At 38.9% G+C, this 15,941-nt stretch overlaps 1 pseudogene; it reads right to left on the reverse strand.

The window, feature by feature from the left end:
* Positions 1-15,471: 15,471 nt before the first annotated feature.
* On the reverse strand, positions 15,472-15,622 carry LOC143685254 (U1 spliceosomal RNA; annotated as a pseudogene).
* Positions 15,623-15,941: the final 319 nt, after the last annotated feature.

The raw sequence follows: 15,941 nt of genomic DNA on the forward strand, positions 1-15,941 counted from the left end.
GTGGCACAAAAAGAAGATGGTCAGGAAGGTAAGGCGGTCAGGTCACAATGGAACTTATGATCTATGGTAAGGTTTATATTTTATTTTAAATATGGTTGGAAGTCAATGAATGTTTAAGCAGTTCTATGGATATGAATTATAGAGAAGAAAAGAAGCAAAGAAAATAGTTGATAATTAGGAAACTACTGTATGCAGGTCAGAAATGATGGTGGCTTTGAATGGAGAGGTGGTATTGCTAAGAGAGCAAACAGGGTTTGCTGATAGTTTTGGTTATGGGTGATGAGGAAAGGGAGGGGCCAGAAAATTCCTCCAGCCTCCCAACTCCCAGTTACAAGTGCACTTTCTCATCTCCTCTTCATGCAAGTCAATCATGTTACCCCATTATTGTTTGATGTCACCTGCATAAAATCAAAGGATGGCATATGTGGGCTTCATTCTGTCTCTTAGCTCCTGCTCCAGCTTCTTAATCTCTTGTTGCTTACCATTCCACCATAGCTTTCAGTAACTTCTCTAAAAGAGATACAGATATTTTCATATTTGTATTGATTTCATATTCATAAGACCATTATCACATTCAACAAAATTAATAATGAATCAATCTTTGATGTCTTCTAATAACTAGTTCATAACTACAGTTTCACAATTGTCTCAAAATATCCTTTTACAGTTGCTTTGCAAAATAAAATTGTGAAGCCTTTGGCAACAAAAATAACTTTAAGAGAAGATGCTGGAGTTCCAAATGTCTGACTTTAATCCCAAAACTTCCAAGTTGATGTCATGACTAATAGATTCCAGAAGAATATATGATGATGTAAGAGCTTGTTTGTTTGCTTGCTTGCTTCACCTGAAAGGAGAAGAAGTTCAATGGATGAGGAAATTTTTCAGGAATGACAGGGAAGAGGGTTTGCAGAGTAAATCCTTAAGTGGGTTACTGGGAAAAGACCTTGAATGCCTCACCCAGGCCAGGCTCCACTAAGGGAGGGGTGATAGAAAGCCTAGGAAAGTTTCCAAAGATTCCGCAAGAAATGGAAACTGTGCGTCATTGCTCAGGATTCCCTTAGGAATTCTCTTAGGATTCTGCAGATCTTAGAGTCTCAGAGATCAGAAATGTCCCAGAGCAATAAAGAAGTAAAGTAAGTGAGGTAGCTCTGCTAAAGGGTGCAGAGGCATCCTTGTGGAACCCTGAAAGAGTCCCCAGTGAATCTCTTGCACTGTTCTGGGAAGCAAGAACTTCAGAAGCAAGAGGCTGATGCCCAAAGATAAGATGAGATGAGTCATATCAGCAATGGGTTCCTACAGAAGACGAATGCAGTCCAGACATAAATCTCCTGGAGAGAAGGAGGAAGGGGACTGAATTTGGACCTGAGTTTGATTGGATTTAAATCATAAATGAATTACCTGGGAGATAAGTTGCCTCCCATCAGGTAGATGGGAGGTTTAAGGCAAATTAAGTTCAATAGAAGTAAAGGCTTTTCTTTGCAGATAGTAATTGAAATTCATGCTTGCCATATATTACCCATACACACATAACTCAGTGGATTCATACCTAGATATTTAGAGCAGATATCTCTAGCTGATTGAATTTGGAGATTTTCATTTCCTTCTTTTTGTTTACATACATGTAAAATGTTCTCTACATGGAACATGCATTGCTTTTTTGCTATAAGAAAATAAAACAAACTGTAGCAAAAAATTATGAACCATTTTTTAACTTTTAATTTTTAACTAGCTTTGACTTACAGAAAAATTTCAAAAACAGTACAGTGTGTTCCATCATATCCTCTACCCCACTCATGTTAATACCATATATAACCATAGTATAAATAGCAAAGACAAGAAATTAACATTGGTACAATACTATTTTGGAACCATGTTTTTTAAATAACTGAAGATGACAAGGCAGAGGAAATGAGAGAGAAAAAAAAAAAACCTTTGTGACATTTATTTTCAACTAAATTTTCTTACTCTTACCCACAGCCCCAACAGACTCAGGGTCAGAATTCTGGGTAAAACCACAGTTTTTAGGACAGAGGAAATATTGCAAAATTAATGCCAAGTATATTTTCTTTAAATAATGAATGTTAAGTTCCTGCCCCCAAATAAGCATTCAATAAATGCCCCCATTATCATTTTTATTGTTGCTGCAGTAGAATTATTGTCCAATGAGTCCTTGAGCTCTTTTATAAGGAATGTGGTTGGTTGAGACCAACTTCCTGGTAGTCATCAGAAGAGTTGTTCCTAAATACCAGGTTAGCACTGTTGCCAAAACCAGTCCTTTTCCAGGTACATGCCCTTGAAACAGACTGAATTGTTTCATCAGGAACAAGAAGACACTCAGGGCCCGACTCCCCCCCTGAGAAATCTGTGGTGTACCAGATCACAGAGCTCTTTCCCAGGAGATAATCGTTTCCTCCTCCTTTAAGTCTTGCCTTACGAAGTGCTACTATGGGCCCAAACCCAAGGTTACAAGGACATCAGGACTGCCACAGATCTGTCCCCTCCTTTGCTGCCTGCCCAGAGCCCTTTTCCTAGCTTTTGAGAAGTGCCACTGTGGGCAGTGGGATGACTTCAGAGTTTCTGTTATGGCCATAGCCAAAGTTATTTTTTTATTTTAATGAATATGGCAAGGATTGCTGAACATCTTTCTGCCTCCCACTATAGCTAGGAAATTAAAAGACCAAAACATCAACTCTTAATACACCTTTTACACAATCAAAAACACTACTCTTTTTAATATGGAAAACTATATTGTATTAATAAATCATTACTTTTAATCATCACAATTATCCAAAGTATTAGACCATGCCTATGCTACCCGAAAATTGAGGTTTAACTTGCCTTCCAATATTTTAAAAAGAAAAGATACTCTGTAAAAAATCAAATTTGAAGAAGAAAGCAAAACATTCAAATAGATTTCTAGAGGAATGTAAAATCCTGACCTAATAGAATTAGAAATCCCAAGAGATTCAAGTAGATGGACACATGAAGTTTAAGGGCTAGAATATATTAATATCCTGATTGAATTACTAATTTTGTAATAATTAAATTAAAATTTGCATTTCTTAAACATCTGTAGGTAAGGTGTGGTTTAAAGAGAAATAAGGTGGAAAGTTCACCAAGATGAAGAGTAAGTACTGATGATCTAGATTAACATACTAAAGTCAACAAAGCTGGCTGTGTTATCAGGAAACAGCAATAGTTGACTACATTAGAAATTTGTGAGAAAAAAAGATAATTAAAAAAGGATAAAACATACATTTTTACCCATAAAGTTAATATAGATTTTTAAAATGCAAGAGAAGCACAGATAGCATGGAGTTCTAAGACTGGCTCTTTCAAATACTTCTGGTAAGAAATAAGTCACAATCTGCTTTTAAAGAAAAATGTTATTTATTTGAAAGAAAAAATTAAAGTTAGGGCAGAAACGGCAATGATTGGCACATACATTAAATGTTTTTTCACTAAGTAACCAAATTGAGAAGTTCCAAATCTCTTCACCATAACACCTTTATTACTGAAAGATTGTCTAAAACTTAATCAGTTCGTTCAGGTTTGTAATCAAGAAATTTAAAGTGCCAATCAGGGCTTCTAATTAGCTTGAGATGACCAGATTAGCAACCTTGAAATGATAAAATGTATGTAAAAGCTATTTTTAAAATCTGTGTTTAAACCTTTGGCTTTGATATAGGAAGAGCAAAGGGAGCCCTTGGCTGAACTTGGCTGATGTCCACCCCAACCCTCAGTAATCCCAGCTGAATTCTTGCACTCCAGTGATGGAAAAGACAGTCCAGAATCAATGGTTGTGCCCTCTAGGAAACTGTGTCCCCAACCCTTACAGAGTCTTATACTAAAACTCTGGGTTTACAGTATTCATTTTCTTGGCATTCCCCACCCCATCCCCCCTTTTCCTTGGAGATATATAGCAAGTTCTTAGCTTCACCAGGCAAAATGGGATAGAAATCATGTCCCTAGTCCCCTCTGGGTACAGGCTTTGCTCTGCTTCACCCATATCCTCAAAGGACATCAGTTCCATTTCAGGCTACTGGGGACACTCATTAATCCCTCAGGCAGACTAAGGGAAGGGGAAGGATGTAGTGGGTATGATTACTTTATATGCAGGTGGGAGTGGGCTTGCGAAAAGATTGTTAAGTTCCTCCCCACCACACTATAATGTGTTTTTTTCTTACTGGAGTTTTATTCCAGGCCAGCTTGCCATAGGTTTGGGTGGTTGTGGCATGGCTCCACTGAGGTCGGTGTGGAGGGATAGAGCTTGAGGGGAGTGAGGAGCAGTCATACATTCCAGTCCCAGGACATTGGGCTCAGGAATTTGAAAATACTGCTATGCTTAGTCTGGCTGCTTCATCTCTTCCACTCCCCTCTGCCCCTGCCTGCCTTACCAATGCCCATACTCTCCCATTCTTACCCTTAGACAGAGCCAGGAAGCAAAATTAAGACTTCTCTACCCTTTGCACTGTGTCTCTACAGACTGCTGGTTGTGTTGTTTGTACTATTCCATGGTGTTGACCGCACTGATAATAAACCTTTTAATCAACTCTAAATTCTTAATGCAACACCCCTCCCTTTCTTGGGAAGACTTCTCTGCTTTGGCTTTTCTCTTACCTTCATTCCTTCTACTCCTTCCTTGCTTTGTAAACTATTCCTGTCCTAGAGCTAACCTCTGTTGTAGTGTGTCTTACTGGAAATAGTGTGCATCTCACATCTGCTTTGCCCTGTGTGCCCTCCTACAATGTTCCTGCTTCTTGTTCTGTGGCCTCCTAAGTTCCAGTGATCCGAATTGTGTTCTTTCCAGAGCCTGTCTTTACCCCAAATTCCATGTCCTTCCCTAAGTGCTCCTAGAATTGGGGGACACATTCTATGGTACACTTGAATGTATTTTTTCCCTTTGTCCCCAGGGGAAAAAAAAATATCTAGGATTCCATCACATGCAGTGAACCATACACACACACACACACCTCCCCCAGTGTCTCCTAAGAAAACAAATGTGGGGAAGGAAACCTGAGACAGCTGCTCCTCCTGTGTTGTCAGACCTTGATAGACCTCCTTTAAGGCATTTTGTCACTTTTTCCCTATCGTGAGACAAAGCAAATCTTTTTTTCTTTCAGAACTATATTTTAAATGTGTTATTTTCATGCATCTAGTGTAAACATAAAAAAATGTAATAGTTCTCTAGATATTCTAGTGGGTTAAAAAAAGAAGGTGGGGGACTTCCTGAGAAGATGGCGGCTTAGTAAGACGCGCGGGTCTTAGTTCCTCCTCCAGAACAGCTACTAGGGAAGTAGAAACGATGCAGAACAGCTCCCGGAGCCACGACAGAGACTAAGAAGACAGCGTACCCCATTCTGGAACGGATGACTGGCTGGGAGAACCCGCTCTGGTGAGATCACTGAGGGGCACGAGCTTCCCCGGGCCGGGGCAGCAGGCGGCCGGAGTCCCTCCTTCCCTCCTTCCCGGGCCAGTTGGGAGATTTGGACAGGCGCCCCCTGTCCAAATTTCCCAGCTGACCCGGGGTGCCAAGCATGGTGGGGGGGGGGCGCCAGCCGCCGCGGCTTGGGGGAGTGCCTATCCAGCCGGACCGGGAAGCCACGTGTTTGGAAGGGACCCCGGTCGCCATTCTCCGCGGCTTGGGGATCTCCGATCCAATTCTCCCAGCTGGTCTGGGGGGCCGCGCGGGGAGGGGAGGGGGGCGCCAGCCGCCGTGGCTTGAGGGGACTGCCTGTCCAATTCTCCCAACTGGCCCGGGAAGGAGGGAGGGAGGGACTCCGGCCGCCTGCTGCCCCGGCCCGGGGAAGCCCGTGCCCCTCGGCGATCTCACCGGAGCAGGTTCTCCCAGCCAGTCAGCCATTCCAGAATGGGGTATGCTGTCTTCTTAGTCTCTGTCGTGGCTCCGGGAGCTGTTCTGCATCGTTTCTACTTCCCTAGTAGCTGTTCTGGAGGAGGAACTAAGACCCGCGCGTCTTACTAAGCCGCCATCTTCTCAGGAAGTCCCCCACCTTCTTTTTTTAACCCACTAGAATATCTAGAGAACTATTACATTTTTTTATGTTTACACTAGATGCATGAAAATAACACATTTAAAATATAGTTCTGAAAGAAAAAAAGATTTGCTTTGTCTCACGATAGGGAAAAAGTGACAAAATGCCTTAAAGGAGGTCTATCAAGGTCTGACAACACAGGAGGAGCAGCTGTCTCAGGTTTCCTTCCCCACATTTGTTTTCTTAGGAGACACTGGGGGAGGTGTGTGTGTGTGTGTATGGTTCACTGCATGTGATGGAATCCTAGATATTTTTTTTTCCCCTGGGGACAAAGGGAAAAAATACATTCAAGTGTACCATAGAATGTGTCCCCCAATTCTAGGAGCACTTAGGGAAGGACATGGAATTTGGGGTAAAGACAGGCTCTGGAAAGAACACAATTCGGATCACTGGAACTTAGGAGGCCACAGAACAAGAAGCAGGAACATTGTAGGAGGGCACACAGGGCAAAGCAGATGTGAGATGCACACTATTTCCAGTAAGACACACTACAACAGAGGTTAGCTCTAGGACAGGAATAGTTTACAAAGCAAGGAAGGAGTAGAAGGAATGAAGGTAAGAGAAAAGCCAAAGCAGAGAAGTCTTCCCAAGAACAGGAGCAGAAGATAACGGATCACGCTCAGAAAATTGAAGATATGGCCCAGTCAAAGGAACAAACCAATAGTTCAAATGAGATACAAGAGCTGAGACAACTAATGCTGAATATACAAACAGAAATGGAAAACCTCTTCAAAAACCAAATTGATAAATTGAAGGAGGATATGAAGAAGACATGGGCTGAAAAAAAGAAGAAACAGAAAAACTGAAAAAACAAATCACAGAACTTATGGGAGTGAAGGACAAAGTAGAAAAGCTGGAAAAAACAATGGATACCTACAATGGTAGATTTAAAGAGACAGAAGCTAGAATTAGTGATTTGGAGGATGGAACATCTGAATTCCAAAAAGAAACAGAAACTATAGGGAAAAGAATGGAAAAATTTGAACAGGGGATCAGGGAACTGAATGACAATATGAAGCACACAAATATACGTGTTGTGGGTGTCCCAGAAGGAGAAGAGAAGGGAAAAGGAGGAGAAAAACTAATGGAAGAAATTATCACTGAAAATTTCCCAACTCTTATGAAAGACCTAAAATTACAGATCCAAGAAGTGCAGGGCACCCCAAAGAGAATAGACCCAAATAGGCGTTCTCCAAGACACTTACTAGTTAGAATGTCAGAGGTCAAAGAGAAAGAGAGGATCTTGAAAGCAGCAAGAGAAAAACAATCCATCACATACAAGGGAAACCCAATAAGACTATGTGTAGATTTCTCAGCAGAAACGATGGAAGCTAGAAGACAGTGGGATGATATATTTAAATTACTAAAAGAGAAAAACTGCCAACCAAGACTTCTATATCCAGCAAAATTGTCCTTCAAAAATGAGGGAGAAATTAAAACATTCTCAGACAACAAGTCACTGAGAGAATTTGTGACCAAGAGACCAGCTCTGCAAGAAATACTAAAGGGAGCACTAGAGTCAGATACGAAAAGACAGAAGAGAGAGGTATGGAGAAGAGTGTAGAAAGAAGGAAAATCAGATATGATATATATAATACAAAAGGCAAAATGGTAGAGGAAAGTATTACCCAAACAGTAATAACACTAAATGTTAATGGACTGAATTCCCCAATCAAAAGACATAGAATGGCAGAATGGATTAAAAAACAGGATCCTTCTATATGCTGTCTACAGGAAACACATCTTAGACCCAAAGATAAACATAGGTTGAAAGTGAAAGGTTGAGAAAAGATATTTCATGCAAATAACAACCAGAAAAGAGCAGGAGTAGCTATACTAATATCCAACAAATTAGACTTCAAATGTAAAACAGTTAAAAGAGACAAAGAAGGACACTATATACTAATAAAAGGCACAATTAAACAAGAAGACATAACAATCATAAATATTTACGCACCGAACCAGAATGCCCCAAAATACGTGAGGAATACACTGCAAACACTGAAAAGGGAAATAGACACATATACCATAATAGTTGGAGACTTCAATTCACCCCTCTCATCAATGGACAGAACATCTAGACAGAGGATCAATAAAGAAATAGAGAATCTGAATATTACTATAAATGAGCTAGACTTAACAGACATTTATAGGACATTACATCCCACAACAGCAGGATACACCTTTTTCTCAAGTGCTCATGGATCATTCTCAAAGATAGACCATATGCTGGGTCACAAAGCAAGTCTTAACAAATTTAAAAAGATTGAAATCATACACAACACTTTCTCGGATCATAAAGGAATGAAGTTGGAAATCAATAAAAGGCGGAGTGCCAGAAAATTCACAAATACGTGGAGGCTCAACAACACACTCTTAAACAACAAGTGGGTCAAAGAAGAAATTGCGCGAGAAATTAGTAAATACCTCTAGGTGAATGAAAATGAAAACACAACATATCAAAACCTATGGGACGCAGCAAAGGCAGTGCTAAGAGGGAAATTTATTGCCGTAAATGCCTATATAAGAAAAGAAGAAAAGGCAAAAATGCAGGAATTAACTGTCCACTTGGAAGAACTGGAGAAAGAAAAGCAAACTAACCCCAAAGCAAGCAAAAGGAAAGAAATAACAAAGATTAGAGCAGAAATAAATGAAATTGAAAATATGAAAACAACAGAGAAAATCAATAAGACCAGAAGTTGGTTGTATGAGAAAATCAATAAGATTGATGGGCCCTTAGCAAGACTGACAAAAAGAAGAAGAGAGAGGATGCAAATAAATAAGATCAGAAATGGAAGAGGAGACATAACCACTGACCTCACAGAAATAAAGGAGGTAATAACAGGATACGATGAACAACTTTACGCTAATAAATACAACAATTTAGATGAAATGGACGGGTTCCTGGAAAGACATGAACAACCAACTTTGACTCAAGAAGAAATAGATGATCTCAACAAACCAATCACAAGTAAAGAAATTGAATCAGTCATTCAAAAGCTTCCTAAAAAGAAAAGTCCAGGACCAGACGGCTTCACATGTGAATTCTACCAAACATTCCAGAAAGAATTAGTACCAACTCTCCTCAAACTCTTCAAAAAAATCAAAGTGAAGGGAAAGCTACCTAATTCATTCTATGAAGCCAATATCACCCTCATACCAAAACCAGGCAAAGATATTACAAAAAAAGAAAACTACAGATCAATCTCTCTAATGAATACAGATGCAAAAATCCTCAACAAAATTCTACTAAATCGAATCCAACAACACATTAAAAGAATTATACATCATGACCAAGTAGGATTCATCCCAGGTATGCAAGGATGGTTCAACATAGGAAAATCAATTAATGTAATACACCATATCAACAAACCAAAGCAGAAAAATCACATGATCATCTCAATTGATGCAGAGAAGGCATTTGACAAGATTCAACATCCTTTCCTGTTGAAAACACTTCAAAAGATAGGAATACAAGGGAACCTCCTTAAAGTGATAGACGGAATATATGAAAAACCCACAGCTAATATCATCCTCAATGGGGAAAAATTGAAAACTTTCCCCCTAAGATCAGGAACAAGACAAGGATGTCCATTATCACCACTATTATTCAACATCATGTTGGAGGTTCTAGCCAGAGCAATTAGACAAGAAAAAGAAATACAAGGCATCAAAATTGGAAAGGAAGAAGTAAAACTATCACTGTTTGCAGACGATGATACTATATGTCAAAAACCCGGAAAAATCCACAGCAAAACTACTAGAGCTAATAAATGAGTACAGCAAAGTAGCAGGTTACAAGATCAACATTCAAAAATCTGTAGCATTTCTATACACTAGTAATGAACAAGTTGAGGGGGAAATCAAGAAACCAATCCCATTTACAATTGCAACTAAAAGAATAAAATACCTAGGAATAAATTTAACTAAAGAGACAAAAAACCTATACAAAGAAAACTACAAAAAACTGTTAAAAGAAATCACAGAAGACCTAAATAGATGGAAGGGCATACCGTGTTCATGGATTGGAAGACTAAATATAGTTAAGATATCAATCCTACCTAAATTGATTTACAGATTCAATGCAATACCAATCAAAATCCCAACAACTTATTTTTCAGAATTAGAAAAACCAATAAGCAAATTTATCTGGAAGGGCAGGGTGCCCCGAATTGCTAAAAGTATCTTGAGGGAAAAAAAACGAAGCTGGAGGTCTCACGCTGCCGGACTTTCAGGCATATTATGAAGCCACAGTGGTCAAAACAGCATGGTATTGGCATAAAGATAGATATATCGACCAATGGAATCGAATAGAGTGCTCAGATATAGACCCTCTCATCTATGGACATTTGATCTTTGATAAGGCAGTCAAGCCAACTCACCTGCGACCGAACAGTCTCTTCAATAAATGGTGCCTAGAGAACTGGATATCCATATGCAAAAGAATGAAAGAAGACCCGTATCTCACACCCTATACAAAAGTTAACTCAAAATGGATCAAAGATCTAAACATTAGTTCTAAGACCATAAAACAGTTAGAGGAAAATGTAGGGAGATATCTTATGAATCTTACAATTGGAGGCGGTTTTATGGACCTTAAACCTAAAGCAAGAGCGCTGAAGAAATAAATAAATAAATGGGAGCTCCTCCAAATTAAACACTTTTGTGCATCAAAGAACTTCATCAAGAAAGTAGAAAGACAGCCTACACAATGGGAGACAATATTTAGAAATGACATATCAGATAAAGGTCTAGTATCCAGAATTTATAAAGAGATTGTCCAACTCAACAACAAAAAGACAGCTAACCCAATTACAAAATGGGAAAAAGACTTGAACAGACACCTCTCAGAAGAGGAAATACAAATGGCCAAAAGGCACATGAAGAGATGCTCAATGTCCCTGGCCATTAGAGAAATGCAAATCAAAACCACAATGAGAGATCATCTCACACCCACCAGAATGGCCATTATCAACAAAACAGAAAATGACAAGTGCTGGAGAGGATGCGGAGAAAGAGGCACACTTATCCACTGTTGGTGGGAATGTCAAATGGCGCAACCACTGTGGAAGGCAGTTTGGCGGTTCCTCAAAAAACTAAATATAGAATTGCCATACGACCCAGCAATACCATTGCTAGGTATCTACTCAAAGGACTTAAGGGCAAAGACACAAACAGACATTTGCACACCAATGTTTATAGCAGCGTTATTTACAATTGCAAAAAGGTGGAAACAGCCAAAATGTTCATCAACAGACGAGTGGCTAAACAAACTGTGGTATATACTTACAATGGAATATTATGCAGCTTTAAGACAGAATAAACTTATGAAGCATGTAATAACATGGATGGACCTAGAGAACATTATGCTGAGTGAGTCTAGCCAAAAACTAAAGGACAAATACTGTATGGTCCCACCGATGTGAACCGACATTCGAGAGTAAACTTGGAATATGTCATTGGTAACAGAGACCAGCAGGAGTTAGAAACAGGGTAAGATAATGGGTAATTGGAGCTGAAGGGATACGGACTGTGCAACAGGACTAGATACAAAAACTCAAAAATGGACAGCACAATAATACCTAATTGTAAAGTAATCATGTTAAAACACTGAATGAAGCTGCATCTGAGCTATAGGTTTTTCTTTGTTTGTCTGTTTGTTTGTTTGTGTCTTTTTTTTCTTTTTCCTTTTCTTTTTTTTTTACTATTATTATTATTTTTATTTTTTCTCTATATTAACATTCTCTATCTTTTTCTGTTGTTTTGCTAGTTCTTTTCCTAAATCGATGCAAATGTACTAAGAAATGATGATCATGCATCTATGTGATGATGTTAAGAATTACTGATTGCATATGTAGAATGGAATGATTTCTAAATGTTGTGTTAATTTCTTTTTTTTCTTTAATTATTAAAAAAAAAAGAAGGTGGTGGCATTCCCTGCACCCACTTAAACTCTACTATGCTCTCATACACATGAGATCTAGTTATAAAATAATGATGAACAAATTCCAATGTAGAGCAGAAGAGGTAATATATGTACTGCAGTGATTACCAGTAGTGCTCAAAACTTTTTTCTGAAGCTTCTTTAAATTTACTTTCAGAAAAGTATTTGCAAAGTCCCCTTCGGGGAATGGTGAGAACGGGGGAAAATTCAACTTCCCCAAGTTGAATTCTTGATATTCTCACAAGCAGTGTGGACAACCAAAGCTATAGGCTGAGCCCCCAGTCTTCAGGTTTGTTTATATGAAACTTAACCCCACAAAGGATAGGTCAAGCCTACTTAAAATTAGGCCTAAGAGTCACCCTCAAAAGAACCTCTTTTGTTGCTCAAATGTGGCCTGCCTCTCCAGCCAACACAACAAGCAAACTCAACACCCTCCCCCTGTCTATGTGGGACATGACTCCCAGGGGTGTGGACCTTCCTGGCAATATAGGACAGAAATCCTAGAATGAGCTGAGACTCAGCATCAAGGGATTGAAAAAACCTTCTTGATCAAAAGGGGGAAGAGCAAAACGAGACAAAATTGAGTGTCAATGGCTAAGAGATTCCAAAAGATTCGAGAGGTTATCCTGGAGGTTATTCTTATGCATTAAGTAGATATCACCTTGTTATTCAAGATGTAATGGAGAAGCTGGAGGGAACTGTCTGAAAATGTAGAGCTGTGTTCCAGTAGCCATGTTTCTTGAAGATGATTGTATAATGATATAGCTTTCACAGTGTGACTGTGTGATTGTGAAAACCTTGTGTCTGATGCTACTTTTATCTACCTTGTCAATAAATGAGTAGAACATATGGAATAAAAATAAATAATAGGGGGAACAAATATTAAAATAAATTTAGTTTGAAATGCTAATGATCAGTGAAAGTGAGTAATAAGGGGTATGGTATGTATATTTTTTGTTTCTCTCTGTTTTTGTTTTATTTCTTTTTCTGTTGTCTTTTTTCTTTTTCTGAATTGATGCAAATGTTCTAAGAAATTATCATGATGATGAATATGCAACTATGTGATGATATTGTGAATTGCTGATTATATATGTAGAACAGAATGATCAAAAGAGGAATGTTTGCATTTATTTGGTGTTTTTTTTGTATTTAAAAATTTTTTTTTAATTACTTTCAGAACCTGGTACTCATTCTTTTGAATGTCATGAGTGGTACCAAATCTTTCTTTCAGGGTAGATTGGGTTTTTGGAAACAAATATTCATAGAATTTATACTCTGCAAGATGCTCTTGACGGTGGGGATGGGGATTCAGGCACAAAAATGGCATCTACTTCAAAGAACGTGCTCCCTAATGGAAATGAGCATATAACAAGCATAGTAATAAATGTGCTCAGTGAATTTAGAAGCAATACATGAGCCAAGGGAATATGAAGCCACTGATTCTGATGGGTGTCAGGAAAGGTTCTTCAGGAGTTGTAGTTCTACTAGATCAGAGTTCAACAAACTGTAGCTCACAACTCGCGGTCTGTTTTTGTAAAAATGTTTTGTTGGAGCAAAGCCATGCCCTTTTGTATACACATTGTCTAAGACTGTTTTACAGCCAAGCCAACAGAACTATGGCCTACAAAGCCTAAAATACTTACTTTTAGCTCTCTACAGAAAAATGTCATCAATCCATTTCAGGCTTTGAAGGGCAAGAGAATTGGTACAGTGGTGATGATTGATTGTTTGAAAATCTTTACCTCAGTATTTGTATTTGAAAATCAGAACATTTTTCTACATTTCCAAAATATCAAACCTTTAAAATTAGCAACATATCCTCAATCTAAGGTAAAGTCTTTAATTGCATTTCTCTAATTGTTCCAAGAAAAGTCTTTTATAGATACTTTTTTGTCCAAGCCTAGATCCAATCCAGGACCATGCATTCCATCAGGTTATTTCCCTTAACTCTTACCCTCTTAATCTGTATTCCTGAAACAACCTGTGTGTGTGTGTGTGTGTGTGTGCGCGCACGCGCGTGTGTGTGTAACACTGACGTTAAAGAAATTGGACTAGTTGCTCTAGAGAGTGATCTTTTGGATTTCCTGATTGCTTCTTCATGTCCTTTAGATTGTTCCTCTATCCTGTATTTTTATGATAAAACAAAATCATATTTAAAAAAAACTTTAACCTATACATTCTACTTGAGGGGTGTGTTCAGATTTTTTTGTTTGTTTTTTAAACACTGAAAACAGGTGAATAAATTACCTTTGCCAGAAGTTCCTGGCCTCAGAATGAGAATGACAGATGTCTACAGACCAGGTACTGTACTTACACACACACAAACAAAAATCAGTAATACATGGTCATAAGGTATAAAATAAGTAATGTATGCTCCCTACAGATACAAAGGGAAAAAATACATGACTTTCATGGGCTTGTAAAGCAGTAAGAGGCAAAGGGAGATATACAAATCTCTAAATTACAAGCTTTGTTAGTTTGCAAGCAGCCAGCATACAATATACCAGAACTGGAACAGCTTTAAAAAAAAAAAAAAAAGGAAATTTGGCAAGTTACAAGTTTACAGTTCCAAGGAAGTGAAATTGTCCAAATTAAGACACCAACAAGAGGTTATCTTCACTCAAGAAAGGCCAATGGATCTGGAATACCTCTGTCAGCTGGGAAGTCACGTGGCTGGCGTCTGCTGGTCCCTTGCTCCTGGGCTCCGTTGCTTTCAGCCTCTGATCCTGTGGGGGCTCCTTACTTTCCTTCTGCAGGGCTGGCTTTCATCTCTTGGTCTCCCTTGGGTCTCTCCAGGTTCTGGCAGGCTTGACATCTCATGGTGATGTCTGCTGGGTTCCCAAGCATCTCCAGACATCTCTGTCTATGTTCTCAGAAGTTTCTGTTCTCCAAGCATCAACATCTGCTGTCTCTCTGTCATCTCTGAAGCTTCTATCATTTCTGCTTAACATTTCATGGCAATGTCTGCTGAGCTCCAAGTATCTCCAAACATCTGTGTCTCTGTTCTCTGCAGCAACTGTTCTCCAAGCATCTCTATCTGTGCTCTGTTGGCTCTGAGGTTTCTGTCATTTCTGATTCTCACCAAAATGTTTCCTCTTTTAAAGGATTCCAGTAAACTAATCAAGACCCTTCTGGAATGGGTGAAGTCACATCTCCATCAAATCAAAGGTCATATCCACAATTTGGTGTGTCACAAATCTGATAATCTAATAAAAAAAATTCCAAACTACAGTACTGAATCAGAATTAAAAGAAATGGCTGCTCCCACAAGATTGAACCAGGATTAAGACATGGCTTTTCTGAGGTACAGAATACTTTTAAACCAGCACAAAAGCAAGATTAACGAAGTGTGATATAGAGATGAAAATTATTGTGTTCTAGGAAGAATGGAAAGGGTGTCCTGGGGCTTCATGGATTAGGTGGCAGCTAAGCAGAATGGGGAATGATGACTAGATTTCTTTCTTTTATGTCTTAAAAGGGAGTCCCCCACTACTACAAATTATGCAGTCGAGTTTCCCACATTTGGGGAAATCGCAGGGGTCAGCATATCCAGAGTGCAAAGGATAAGCCTCCTCCTGGGAAAACCACCTTCATGATCATAGTATCTCCCCTGCCAGGTAAGTATGTTGACTAGAATTCAATGCTTGTGTTGCAAAGGGTCTCCAAGGCTGGAGAAAAAGGCACAAAGTCACAGAAAAGTGGCCCATTCAAAAGATGATGAATTACTCTTTTTGGGTAGAGGGATATCTCATGAGAGACTGTCTAAAACAGAAAAATGAAAACCCACCCATCAATAGCCAGAAGCAATGCCGTTCATACAGAATAGCAATTCAATGTAGAATCTGAGATAACCTACAAAAATAATGGGAGTAAATATTTTCCCAAACAAGTGTTCGGGAAACATGTTTTTTTGTTGAGCTGACGAGCCATCCTGCTGCCCACTA

Source organism: Tamandua tetradactyla, chromosome 5 (genome assembly GCF_023851605.1).
Source record: "Tamandua tetradactyla isolate mTamTet1 chromosome 5, mTamTet1.pri, whole genome shotgun sequence".
In the NCBI taxonomy this organism is placed as follows: domain Eukaryota; kingdom Metazoa; phylum Chordata; class Mammalia; order Pilosa; family Myrmecophagidae; genus Tamandua; species Tamandua tetradactyla.